The sequence below is a fragment of the Triturus cristatus genome, chromosome 6 (assembly GCF_964204655.1).
Source record: "Triturus cristatus chromosome 6, aTriCri1.1, whole genome shotgun sequence".
Classification (NCBI taxonomy): Eukaryota; Metazoa; Chordata; class Amphibia; order Caudata; family Salamandridae; genus Triturus; species Triturus cristatus.
Window position 1 is genome coordinate 976,588,859 of NC_140589.1, and position 12,577 is coordinate 976,601,435.

Below are 12,577 nucleotides of genomic sequence, written 5' to 3' on the forward strand. Positions count from 1 at the left end.
CGTAACGCGACTACGCAAATTCCGCCCACCCCTAATTTGGACCACATGACGGATGTGAGGTTGTACCAGTGCATATGCATCTCATAGTTCCCTGCTCTGTCAAATGTGATTGGCCTGTTTCTGCACATGGGCAGACTCAGTTGTGTCCCCTGTTCTGCAGTGTGGGTGTTGCACTTGGTGCCACTTTGTCATGGGTTGTGCTGTGAGTGCTATGTGTGTGTGCTGCAGTGTGCCACAGGGATGGCGGACAGGATACTGGGTCATTGTGGGTGTGCAGTGTGCTATACTTGATTGTGCATGTGTGCCATTGTGCCCATATCCCCCCGTCCCCCAGTCCCTGGTCGTTACTCACCCTGTTGTTGTGTCAGGTCCTCTGGATCTGTGTCCGTACTCCCACCTCCTTGCACCGTCTCCACAATGGTGACTGTCCTCCATTTGCTCCTGCCCCTCCTGTGGCACTGGACTCCCACCTCTAGTCGCTGTTGCTGCCTTCCTGTCGGCAGCGTCTTTGTGCCTGGTATAGGTTTTCACCTCATGCCAGTGCCTCTTGGCCTCATCCATTGGCCTCCTCAACACTCCGGCTGCATTCCAGTTACTCTGATTGTGGGACAGTTGCTGGTAGTGTTCTGTCACCTCTGTGATGCTTGTCTTGTTTTCCTGCGGACTGCACCCAGTCTTCCTCTCCCTCTTCTCCCTGGCCTTCCCCGACCCTGTTGTACCTTGGTGGTCTGTGGAGCTTGTGGCGTTCACGTTGGCCTCTGCGCTGGGTCAGGGTGCATCCATGGTGCTGCACACTTTGGATTGTTTCTGGTGTGTTTTTCTAGTGCATTTTCCCGCCAGACGCGTGGGATTTGCAGGCTTGTGGCTGGTGTTTACAGCTTTTTGTATCGCGCTTGGCCTCATCACAGCATTTTTTGCATTTGTGCTTCGCATTTTTGCAGTGTGGTGTTGATTTTAATGCGCCCATTTGACGCCTTATCTGTTGACTATCATATGGTACCGCTGTGTTGTGCATACTTGGTTAACACAACGTAAATTTTCCACGATGTTGTAGGTTGCGTTAAGTTACTATGATTATCACACATTCTTGAGAATATGCCCCTTAGTTTCAGAAAATAGTAAAAAATATTTTAAAATCATGAGGCAAGTTGGGGAGGTGCTGGATAAAGGGAAGGGGAAAGATTTACCATTACCAACTCTGCCCTGTGCGAGCTCTGGGAAGGTGCTGGACACTGGAAGGGGAAAGATTTACCATTCCCAACTCCATCCTGTGGCAACTCAGGGAAGGTGTTGAACACTGGAAAGGGAAAGATTTTCTATTCTCAACTCCGCCCTTTGTCAACTGAGGCAAGATGCTGGACATTGGGAGGGGGCAAATTTACTTTTTCCAACTCTGAAGTGTGCCAACTCTGGGAATGTGCTAGATATGGGGGGGTATGTTTACTAACTCGACCCTCTGCTACTTCAGGGAAGATGCTGGAAACTGGTAAGGGGGCAGATTTACTATTCCCAAACTGACATTTGGCGTCTCATGGAAGGTGCTGGACACTGATAAGGAGGCAGATTTATCATTCCCATCTGCACTAAGCCTGGTGAAAAAAATACGCTATGCTCTCGTAGTTTGCAAAGTTGGCGCTACTTCGCACTACGCGAATTGCAGGTAGCACAGTGCAAACACGCGTAGCATAGCGTAGTGTAGTGCAGCGGTAATTTTTTGCTTGCTCGCGGTCCTCAACGTCAAGTTGGCGACCGCGAGCAAGCAAAATGACATCCCGCCGAGACTTTTTCCTCGTTCGCAATCAGCAACATCAACTTGCCGATCGCGAACGAGGAAAATAAACCTCCCAGAGAGGATCTCAACGCGGGGAGGTCATGTTTCTCATTAGGAGTGGTCGCGTATGCTCGCGACCGCTCGCGATGAAAAACTACCAGTCCGCGTTGAGAAAACTGCCGCTCGCGTAAAAATCAACTCGAGCGGCCGAAAACGACCGCTCGCACTGTGCGGGATGCCATTCTCACTGATTGCACAGTGCGGACAAGCATCCCGCTCTGTGCAAACAGTGCGAACAGCGCACTACGCAGTTCGCGTAGTGCTACGCAGTTTGCGTAGTGCTATGCGTAGCTCGCATAGTGCTTTCCGTAGCTTCGCGTAGCGCTACTTCGCGAACTACGCCCAGGGTTAATCTGCACCCTGTGCCAAATCTGGGCATGCACTGGAAAATGGTGGGGGTACATTTACTAAAAAAAGTCAACAATTCTCTTTGTTGTACAGGATTTCATAAAAAAAATATCAAATCTAACCTTGACAAGGACTAAACCTTCACATTAAAAACCAAAAAGCTAAACCTTCAGGTAAATTACTTCACAAAAAGTTCCAAAAAAATACCAACCATTTTTACAGCTCAAATAAGGCAAACAATTACCATTATTCTCTATCTTAAAGTAAAATTAAAATCCAAATTATTCTCTTCATGTAAACACTGATTTGAGTATAACATTTTTTTTCTATTTAACCCCTCCCCTGCTCATGACGGAGCCATTCCGTCATGAGCCACGGTCGCCGTGTGCTCATGACGGAGTGGCTCCGTCATGCCGCGGCCGTTGGCGGCCGCTCCTCCCACTCCTCCCACGCTGCGCTGATTAATGCAGTGGGCGGAGTCATGACGGAACCACTCCGTCATGAGCACAGCTCAACCGTGGCTCATGACGGAGTGGCTCCGTCATGAGCACAGCGCCACCGCGCTGCCCCCCAACCCCCCCCAGCGCTGCGGCGGAATTCCCGCCGCAGCGAAAGGGTTAAAGGTTTAACTAGCATATTCAAAAAAATCTGTAAAACGTTTTAACATTCTAATTTTATTCATTTCAGAAAAGCAGCATCCTATGTATTGAAGAAAAACAATCTCAAATACTGTCAACCACTCACCAGTACTTCAATGGAACACAACACACACCTCAACTCCACAATCATGCAACGCACATTACTGGGAATGCACATATCACAAACTCACATACAACAATAGTCACACAAACTCAAGACCACTTCTAATTTGCCATACACTTGAGGGGAGTATAATAGTAATCCCTAGGTCAAAATATGAAATAGCAAAAATAGATCTATTTATATATGATTGTGTCCAAAAAATATACAAAAAAGATACAAATGACTTATTGAGTTAAAACTTTTTATTTTAAAACATTGTTTATCGTAACACATAGTGGAAGAATTCACACACGTTTGTTATTAGTGTTCATCTGTAACAAGACTAACACGAGGTCTATAAACAATTCATGGGAATATTGCACAATTAACAAACATTACAACCTAACAGAGAGAGTGCACACAAAAGACAATAAACTTTGTCATAAATAAAACACACATCCATGGTAAAACAATTGTAGGCACTAGAACCTGATACTACAGAAATGATTAGTAGTCTGTGGTTTCAGCCTTTTGACGGATTATGTCATGAAGCGTCGATGCGTTTCGATGGAAAAGATTATTACACCATCTTTTTCAAGACCGTATCTGTGACTCTGTCAGTTGATTGATTTTGCCAGAAGAAACTAAACTAAAAATACCTCGTATTTACTTGTTGAAAAAAGAGAGATATAAACATTCTCCTGTCGTGGTTGTTGCAGAAATACTGCTATCCTACACACAACTTTAGGGGTTAATGCCTCCATTCACCTTGGATGCATCCTGTCATATAAATCTCAGGGCGTTTCTGCTCCTCTTTGCTGATTAAAGGGGATGATTTAAAAGAACAAGTAGTTCAATGTTGGAAGTTTCTTTCACATATGTTGTATTTGGATATGATCTCTTGGGTGGAACCTGCCGAACTCCTTCCAAATTCCTGGCCTTGCTAGTTCTATCACAGCAACATCCTTCATAAATTGGGTCCATTGGCGTGGCAAGGCGTCACGTATTCTCACCAGTTAGTGCAGTCAGTACTATAATCCCTTGAATTATTTATAGACCTCATGTTAGTCTTGTTACAGATGAACACTAATAATAACGTGTGTGAATTCTTTAACTTTGGTGCCGATTCCGATCCGGGTTGGAAAGCACTCCGACCGAGCAAGAGTCCTGCAGTCCGACCGAGTGAGTACGATGCGGCCGTATGCTGCTGGACTCGGTTCGGTCGGACTCCCAGAGAAGTCAATGGGAGCCGGTCATAAGACGCGTACATGGGCTCCCATTGACTGAATGGGTACATCTCGCAAAAGGGCGCCCCCTAAAGTGGGTACACGTCAGTGCCATCCGCACTGTACATGCCTGTGTTGGGGGGGCCCTCGTGTCTCCCCTTGTGTCCGAGTCGTAGTGATGAGGGTGACAGGGGGTCCAACGCGGGCCTCCAAAGGCAACCACCAGGACGTTTTGTGAGCCGGACACTCCAGCTCGCACCGGCTGTCTCGATGCGTGCATCGTACTGGCTCGGTTGTGAATCGCATCCATTGCACGCCGCGGTTAGCTTATGACCGAGACGTACGGAGGGGTTTGGACCTGGAAACGACTTGGTCAGTGAATTTCAAGTAGCTCGCATCATACTTGCTCGCTCGTACAGCTGTACGAGTCGGGTGGAAAACACGCGTACGGCTCGCAGTTTTTCCAGCTGGATCGCGTTCGGTGCCCTTCCGACCCGGATCGGAATTGGCCCCTCTGTGTTATGATAAACAAAGGTAAAAAAAAGTTATTAGGCTGTTTTTAACTCAAGAAGTAATTAGTATCTTTTTTGTATTTTTTTTACACAATCTTTAATACATAGATCTATTTTTACTATTTCGTATTTTGACCTTGGGCTTACTATTATACTCCCCTCGTGTCTATAGTGAATGAGAAGTGGTCTTGAGTTAGTGTGACTATTGTGAGCATCGGAGGATGTGGCAAGTAGTAAAAGTTATTCTTAGAGTGTAGTCTAAAGGAAACTTTCTTTCTGATAATGTTCTTATTGAACCCTATTCCTGTAGTTTTAAGGGGTCCCTCTCATTTTCATTACAATTAGTTGAAAGAACCACTGAACATTATCTGCAACAGAGTTGGGAGTAGGAGAAAATGTTCTAACACATTAAACCATTTGGTGCCACCTCAATTGAACCCTGTGGCTCAATATTGAGGAAGGAAGCCCAGAGCACCCCATGCAAGTTGCTAGGAGTATGCCCACATTTCGTTATCTTAGAAGAATGGTGTATCATAAGAACAGGCAAGCAATCCCCAACTAACAACTCCTCAAACCTACTCTGATACCAGCATTCCCCTAGAACTAACAGCCTTGAAACCATGATCCTTATTTTCTGTACGACAACTAACCCCCCTCAAAAGAGTATACTAATGTTTGCTAACCTTTGTAACATAGTTACTCTAGAAAAAAGTGGAATTGGGATGATAGATGGCAACTTAAATCCACACCCCATCCATGTATCCAATCTGCATTATAGATGCTAATATTAATCACACTACTATCCCAATTATTCATGGGTTACTCCCTGACAAGCAATCCACATCCTATACTGATTTTTATGAGTTGTCAAATCTAAAACAATAAATAAATGTCCTAGGAAAATAATGATTGATCTAGAATTACCGATGATTAACACTATTGCTAAACTTTACCCAAATTCAGGGATTTGTTTTTGTATTTGAAAAATATCCCGAAGCATCCTAAGTTGAGGATTACAGGTCAAACAGTGAACATCAATTTGAACTTAGAAAGTTATCATATTTGCATTTTTTACCTCCCGAATACCGGTGGGAGGAACTGGTGTAGGGCCTCTATGCGGAATTCCACACAGTTTGAAAAAAAACCCGCTCTGCTCCGCTCCCTTGCCCCTCCAAAATCCATTTAAAATTAAAAAATAAGACACTTACCTGCGTGGCTCTCTCAATCTCTGCCTGGCGGCTCTCCTTCCTGCTCCTCACCATCCTCCTTCTAAGAAAAAACTCTACATTGTACGGAACAGGAAGGAGAGAGGCCAGGCAGGGGATGAGGCAGCCAAGCAGGTAAGTGCCTTCTTTTTAAAATTTTAATTCATTTGGGAGGTTGGAGAGTCTGGCTAAGTCCACTCCGCCATGGAGTCGGAGTTTTGCCTACCTCCGCGTTAGCAACGGAGTGTGGAGTAGGCAAAGCTCTGCAAACTCACTGGCAGAGTGGAGCTACCCACCTGGGGTTACTCCTGATTGTGTGGATGACTTCTATACATCAATTATTTAATTTGGGGGCATATTATCAAGACAGGCGATAAAATTATCGCAGCTTTAGCGGCAGAAAACTGCCGCTAAAACCGCGATAATGGACTTGATATTATGCTCTATGGAATTCCAATTGAAGCCTATGTTAGATGTGAAGGACATCTAACCTGAGCTTCAATTGGAATTCCATAGAGCATATTATAAAGCCCATTATCGCCGTTTTAGCGGCAGTTTTCTGCCGCTAAAGCGGCGATAATTTTATCGCCTGTATTGATAATATGCCCCTTGATTTTTTACATAAAATGAGGAAAACATGGCACATCCTTTAAATTATTTTAAAGATACATGGATTGGCCATCTAAGCAGAAGATATACAGGAAGAAACCACACTTTTCAGTTGAATGGTGGAACTGCTACTTGACCTGATTTGAGTGAGGTTCAAAAGCAAACAATGCCATTGAAGTTTGACATAACTCCTTTAACAGTTCCATTTGTAAACATCACCCCAACATGGATATTTTAACAGCTGGAACAAGGGTTTCAGGAAATGAAACTGAAATAATCTTTAACAGGCAATCTGATTCCTCAAAAATTGAAAAAAGTAAAAAAATTAATTTGATAAACCACTGGCCAATATCCAATTTTTTCTATATTGGAAGGTTAAGACTACCAGAAAAACATTCCTTACAGCCTACACTATTGATCTGACTAATCTTTAACATGCATTACTCTACAGCTTTTACTAAAAAAATGTAAGAAATTGGCATTTTGAAATTGTCCATAAAAAATATATTTCTTTAACTGTCCTACCTGTAGAAGTCTTCTTTCTGCAGCTCTTGGTGACTTTTTTTATAATCCACTCATTCTCCTTGGTAATCCACTAATCCAGTTCATGTAAATACTGGCAAGATCCCCCAAAAAATAAGTTATAAGTTCAAAAAATTTTAAACTAATTTCACAACTCTTTCCGAGTTGCATCAACAAAATCTCCCATCAAAATCCACAAAAACTGAAAATTGTTTGAAAGTGTTTTCAGAAATCAATTTTCATAAGCCCCCCTAAAAGAAAACAAATCATCCAAAAGTTATGGTCTCTTCTTTTCTTGATTGGTGTCTTCCTCATCAAGCATTATTAATTGATACAAAAACACAAAATAAAAAATTCTAAAGTAGTTGTTTTTCTTATCTATGTTTATAAAGAAGTATTTCTAATTTAATGATCATTCATTTTAAATAAGACAATTAAAAAATAACAACTATCCTATGTGTGCATACGAACACAACCTGTATGGGAATGTCAAACCTGTTAAAAATAAAATTTCATGCATGTAAACATAATTTAACATCAACCTATCTTCCTGCCTCTCTCCTTACAATAAAGTACCTAACTTATATATTATTTTTTTTTATATATATATTCAGTCTTACCTGACCACTGCTTCCAATCTTAATTGTGATCATCCTCCAAACATAGATACAGACGCACATCCAGGAATGTCAACATGAAAAGTAAAAAGTATACAAGGACAGTTTCTTCCATTAAAATTGATAGAAAGGAGTGGGAATTTTTTTTAAAAAAAGTTATTTTAAATTTATATTATAGTTTTTACATTTCTAATTCATGATATTAAGAAAAACGATATTTTCATGAATAAAGATGTGTTCCAATAGTTTTTATTTGCACTTATATTTTTAATACGATTATTTAACTTAACTACATTTGTTTTTGTTTTTGATTGTTGTTTTTAAATTTCTCATGAAATATTATACTTATAAATAATGTTAACCTTAAATATTTTGTAAATTCTTTAAGATGTTTTATTTTTTCAATGTATTCTTTCTAAATTTAAAGTATTTTTATGTTGTTTTAAATGTTTAGTAATAATTAATACCCAGGTAATATATTTAATTCCTAAGTACCTATATACTTATAACTGTATAATATACTTGTTTAGAAAAGTACTATTAAATACAAATTTATTTTTAAAAATGAATACCCAAGTATTTTAATCAATACCTGAATATTAATACACTTCTCAACCCAATAGCCCTTTATCCCATGCATCCCGTTCCAAATACATATTATTCTTAATGAAACTTAATTTCAACTCTGTTATACATAAACAAATAATACCTAATGTTATCTTTCTAAAGTTTCTAAATTTCCTTACCATTATACGTGTTGAAGTAAAGCGTTGTAAATGTGTGAAGCACGTGTGTAAAGAAACATGTGTGGTAAACCCATGTATGGTAGAGACACACACGTGTCACTTCACACAACATCAACTGTCGATTACAACAATGAACACGTGGATCTAAAACAAGTGCAGCCTACTGCCTGTGCCAGCCCTGGCTTTTAATAATAGCTGGGCAATATTACTTTATTCGACAAGCTTTTCTGTGTTTTAGGTGTGTATTGCCTCTGAATCTCAAGCCCTTATTCACAAAGCATGTTTTTGAGTAGGTATACCACACTATAAGCTTAGGTATGACTTACTCATGAATTTCCAAAGGGAAGCCATGTGTGTTAATGGAAGAAAGGCTTTGTTATGCACTAAATAATGCACCTTAAATAAATACATTTCAAAAGTGTTGGAGAGTTCACAATAATATATAATCATGGTCTGGTGTTAGGCTCATGTGGGCTGTGCTTTTAACATAGAACACCAAAGCATTAAAGGGGTGAATTCAGAAATAGTCTGCAGTGGTTTCAAACAGAGGGTACAGATTAGATTTCTGTATACATGTAACACAATTGTGCATTCTTAACATAGGTAATCATTATGCCTTGGTAGTAAATAATGCATGTTCATTGAGGGATCCAGTGTTAGCATTACCAACCTACCAACGACCATATGTACTTGTATAGAGATTTTAATGCACAACAAAGGGTAGACAGACACTTTATTAGGTAAGTAGCAAAATGTTGCACAATTAATTTACTCCCAGGATTACTTTATTGAACTATGTTATTCATTTCAATGGTTCATAAAATACATGCTCTCTCAAAATGTTGTTTAATATCCCCAACGGGATAGAATTTTGGCAGCTCACAAATGCACTCTCAGTAACCCTTAGCAAATACACTACTAGAATCTCTGCATTAGCAAATCGCACCTGTGAGTTCTAAATGCCACCCTACCTGAACCTAGGACTCAGGAATAGGATTGGTCATTTTATAATTGCATTTCTATGTCCAAATGCCTTTGTGAATTGGTCCTGTGCAATTCATTTTAGTATGATTACAATATCAATAATGTTAGTCAGGGGAGTCCAATCAATATTCCAGGAGGCTCGAAATGAACCTAGATACATAGAAAATCCATATCAGATAAATATACATATAATGAAACTAAAAGGTGTTCATGTATTAGGAGTCTCCAGAATAAGTCTAAGTCAAGCAAAGCTTGATTTATGCCAGAGTTTCAGGATACTCACTGACATATAAATGAGGCCTATTTAGATATGTTGAATTTAAATATATCTTAGATCATTATCCTGGAAATATGGTATGGGTATTGCCCAGCCGATGAGCTATGGACAGCACTAATGTGGATAGTCAGTGATTACTTTAGACTCTGGCATGCACTTACACCCTGTGGCCTTTTTGAAGAGGGCCGCCCCTTGAGCTGGACAACCTATATCTAGGAAACAAATGCAAGATTGATTGCTTGAGTTCATACCCATTTCTGCAAGTCAATGCCACTCATAGTTGTACTATTGTGTCTGCACATTGTTTTAAATAAAATGTGATTGTGAACAAAATGATACAGAGAAATATCTGTATGTCAAAAACTACATAACATTTTAAACATATACTTGAAATGTAACTTTATTGTTCAGGTGCTTGAAAAATTATAGCATATGTTGTGTGATGACTCATGTTCTTCATGCAAACACAAAATATCCTAGATGAACACAGTTGCATTTAATTTCAGTGTCTAAATGCTTGACAGTGGTCAGTTTGATTTCAGCAAACTTATGTAAACGTATCTCATTTTGGACTCTTAAATGCTGGCCCCCAGATTTTACTTTTACATGTTCTTTTGCTCACCCTAGATCAGCCTTGAACACTTCCTGCATCACCTGAACCAACCCTATCAATAGGAAACACAATGGTATTGTTATCTAGTAACTGACTACACCTATTGCCTCACCATTGGGCAGATTTGTGAATAGGGGATTATGGTATCCCTTTCCGCCTGTCTTTTTGTGGCAGATATCCCGCCACAAAAAGACAGGCGGAGACTGGAATTGGGGGCCCGTGTGGGGGGATGAACTAGGGGGGTACCAGTTCCATGCACCAAGTGGCAGGCACCGAGTGGTGCCTGCCACGTGGTGCAGGGAAATGCGGTGCATGCACCTTTATCATTGCGGACGGTGCTGCAGCCAGCAGCACTGCCCTCAATGATAAAGGCCACGGATGCTCCCGCCAGTATGAGGGGCGCATCCTAATAGCAGTGGTGGGACTGCCGCATGTCTGGCGGGTGGTCCCAAACACCGCTATGGTGGCGGGCAGACCAAGTCCACCCGCCATCATAATGAGGCCCTAAATTCTTAATCCACCTGGAGGTTGTCAAAGTTTCAGGGAGTTAAATGAATAGCCCTGAGTTTTATAAGTTCTCCTTGTGGTCTAAATTAATTAGTTCATAGTCCAACTCATAAAAAAGGAGTCTTCAAGTAACAAAGGTCAACGTGTTTTGGCCATGTTAAATAGTGGCCTTCTTAGAATCGAAGAAAGACAAAGCCACATCACAAGCTTACCACATAGTGAATTGGGATGTCAGACAGTATCTGTTGGTCTATTAAAAAATTGCACACAAAAAATACATGTATTGGGCACAATTCTACTTGCTAAGTGTTAACATTCATGTGTGACTTTTAAGTCAGTCCTGACTTTATATTCTTAGTTGGAGAAAACATTGTACAGTAGAATCTGTAATTTGTGTTTTAAAAGTCATGACTGGATACTAAACTGACATAGTATTTATCATGAATTTGCAGGATCTTGACTAGAGACGTTCTTCACACCTGGTGATATGTAATTTGTTTTGTGTGCTGTGCATTAACATGCTGCTAGGATCATATCTGTCATCTGCCATGTATATAATGGGCCACAATTGATGTACCAGTCTAGGGGGGGGGTCTTAGGGAAAACTGTGAGTGGAAAGGAGCTATCAGGAGAGATAGACTTGTGGTTGTACCATGCATCAGGCATTTTCTCCAGGAGGCTGGAAGGGTGGGGGGACCATTTGGTTACTGGGGGCCGGTTTTGTAGCAGTACAGCAGTTTTAAAACCACCTGCTGCAGAGCTCCTTGTGTGTTTAGCAGTTTTTAGGCAACAGTAAAAGCGTCAAGATTATTCTGGTGAATATGCACCTGATGGAGAGAGATCTTTTGTATAGTGGCAGTTTTGACTCATCCATAGGAGTGCAGAGGGTTAATATGACTGCTGCAAAAAACATGTACCATGTGGATCACAGAACAGTATTTTATGTGCAAAGCTCAGTGGGTTACTGCTTTTGTCATAGAGATCATTTTGTTACTGTGCAGTTCACAAGTTATAATCACAATCTAGCACAGTGATCTATGAACTTGCATCAAAGAGCTGCATGCAAACTGCATGGTGCAGGTTAGAAAGATATGTTTTTCCCAGTCTTTCATTGCCCTAATATTACGAAAAGGGGTTTGTTTGGGTAGAAATACATTTTTATTAGTAAAGCAAACCCTAACCACTGTGTTACATTTTGAATACTGATTTTTTGCTTCTCTAAACCAAGCAATCTGAAAAAAATGGATGAAATGTGAATCATACACCTTTTAGTTCTCTTTGTCTTTGTAACATTTTCTATACACTGATTTACACACGCATGGTTCATTGTCCCTGCATGTGCGTGTGTTTTAAAGTGCTCCAACACCCTGCACTGCTATGAAAGGTGCTACAAACAAATTAAATACATTTGAGAGAGGGGCTATGGAGAGATGAGAGGCACTGTTGTACGGTGATAGTGAGAGAATCATTGAAGAGCCCCAACAAAGATAGTTGTATCCTGGTGCACCGTAATTTACTATGCTTTAGAAGATAATGCTGTTGAAAGTATTATAAAAAATGTGCTGTTAGTTGCACTATTTTGTCATTTTGTTCCTAAATTTTCTTGGGGGGAGAACCCTCTCAAGCTCCCTTATAGCTGTCAGGCTAACACTCTGTGCTCTTTCGTTATGCACCATTTGGCGGGGTGCTTTGGGTTCCCAGTCCAGCCAGGCTGTACAGTTTTATTTTTCATGCTTTCTGTGCAGCAGTGTGGGGGACGATGCACCTCCGCTCCTATGGAGGAACCACCGCTGATCTGATCACCTACCTAGGCTACTATCACAAGTGTAATCCAGAATT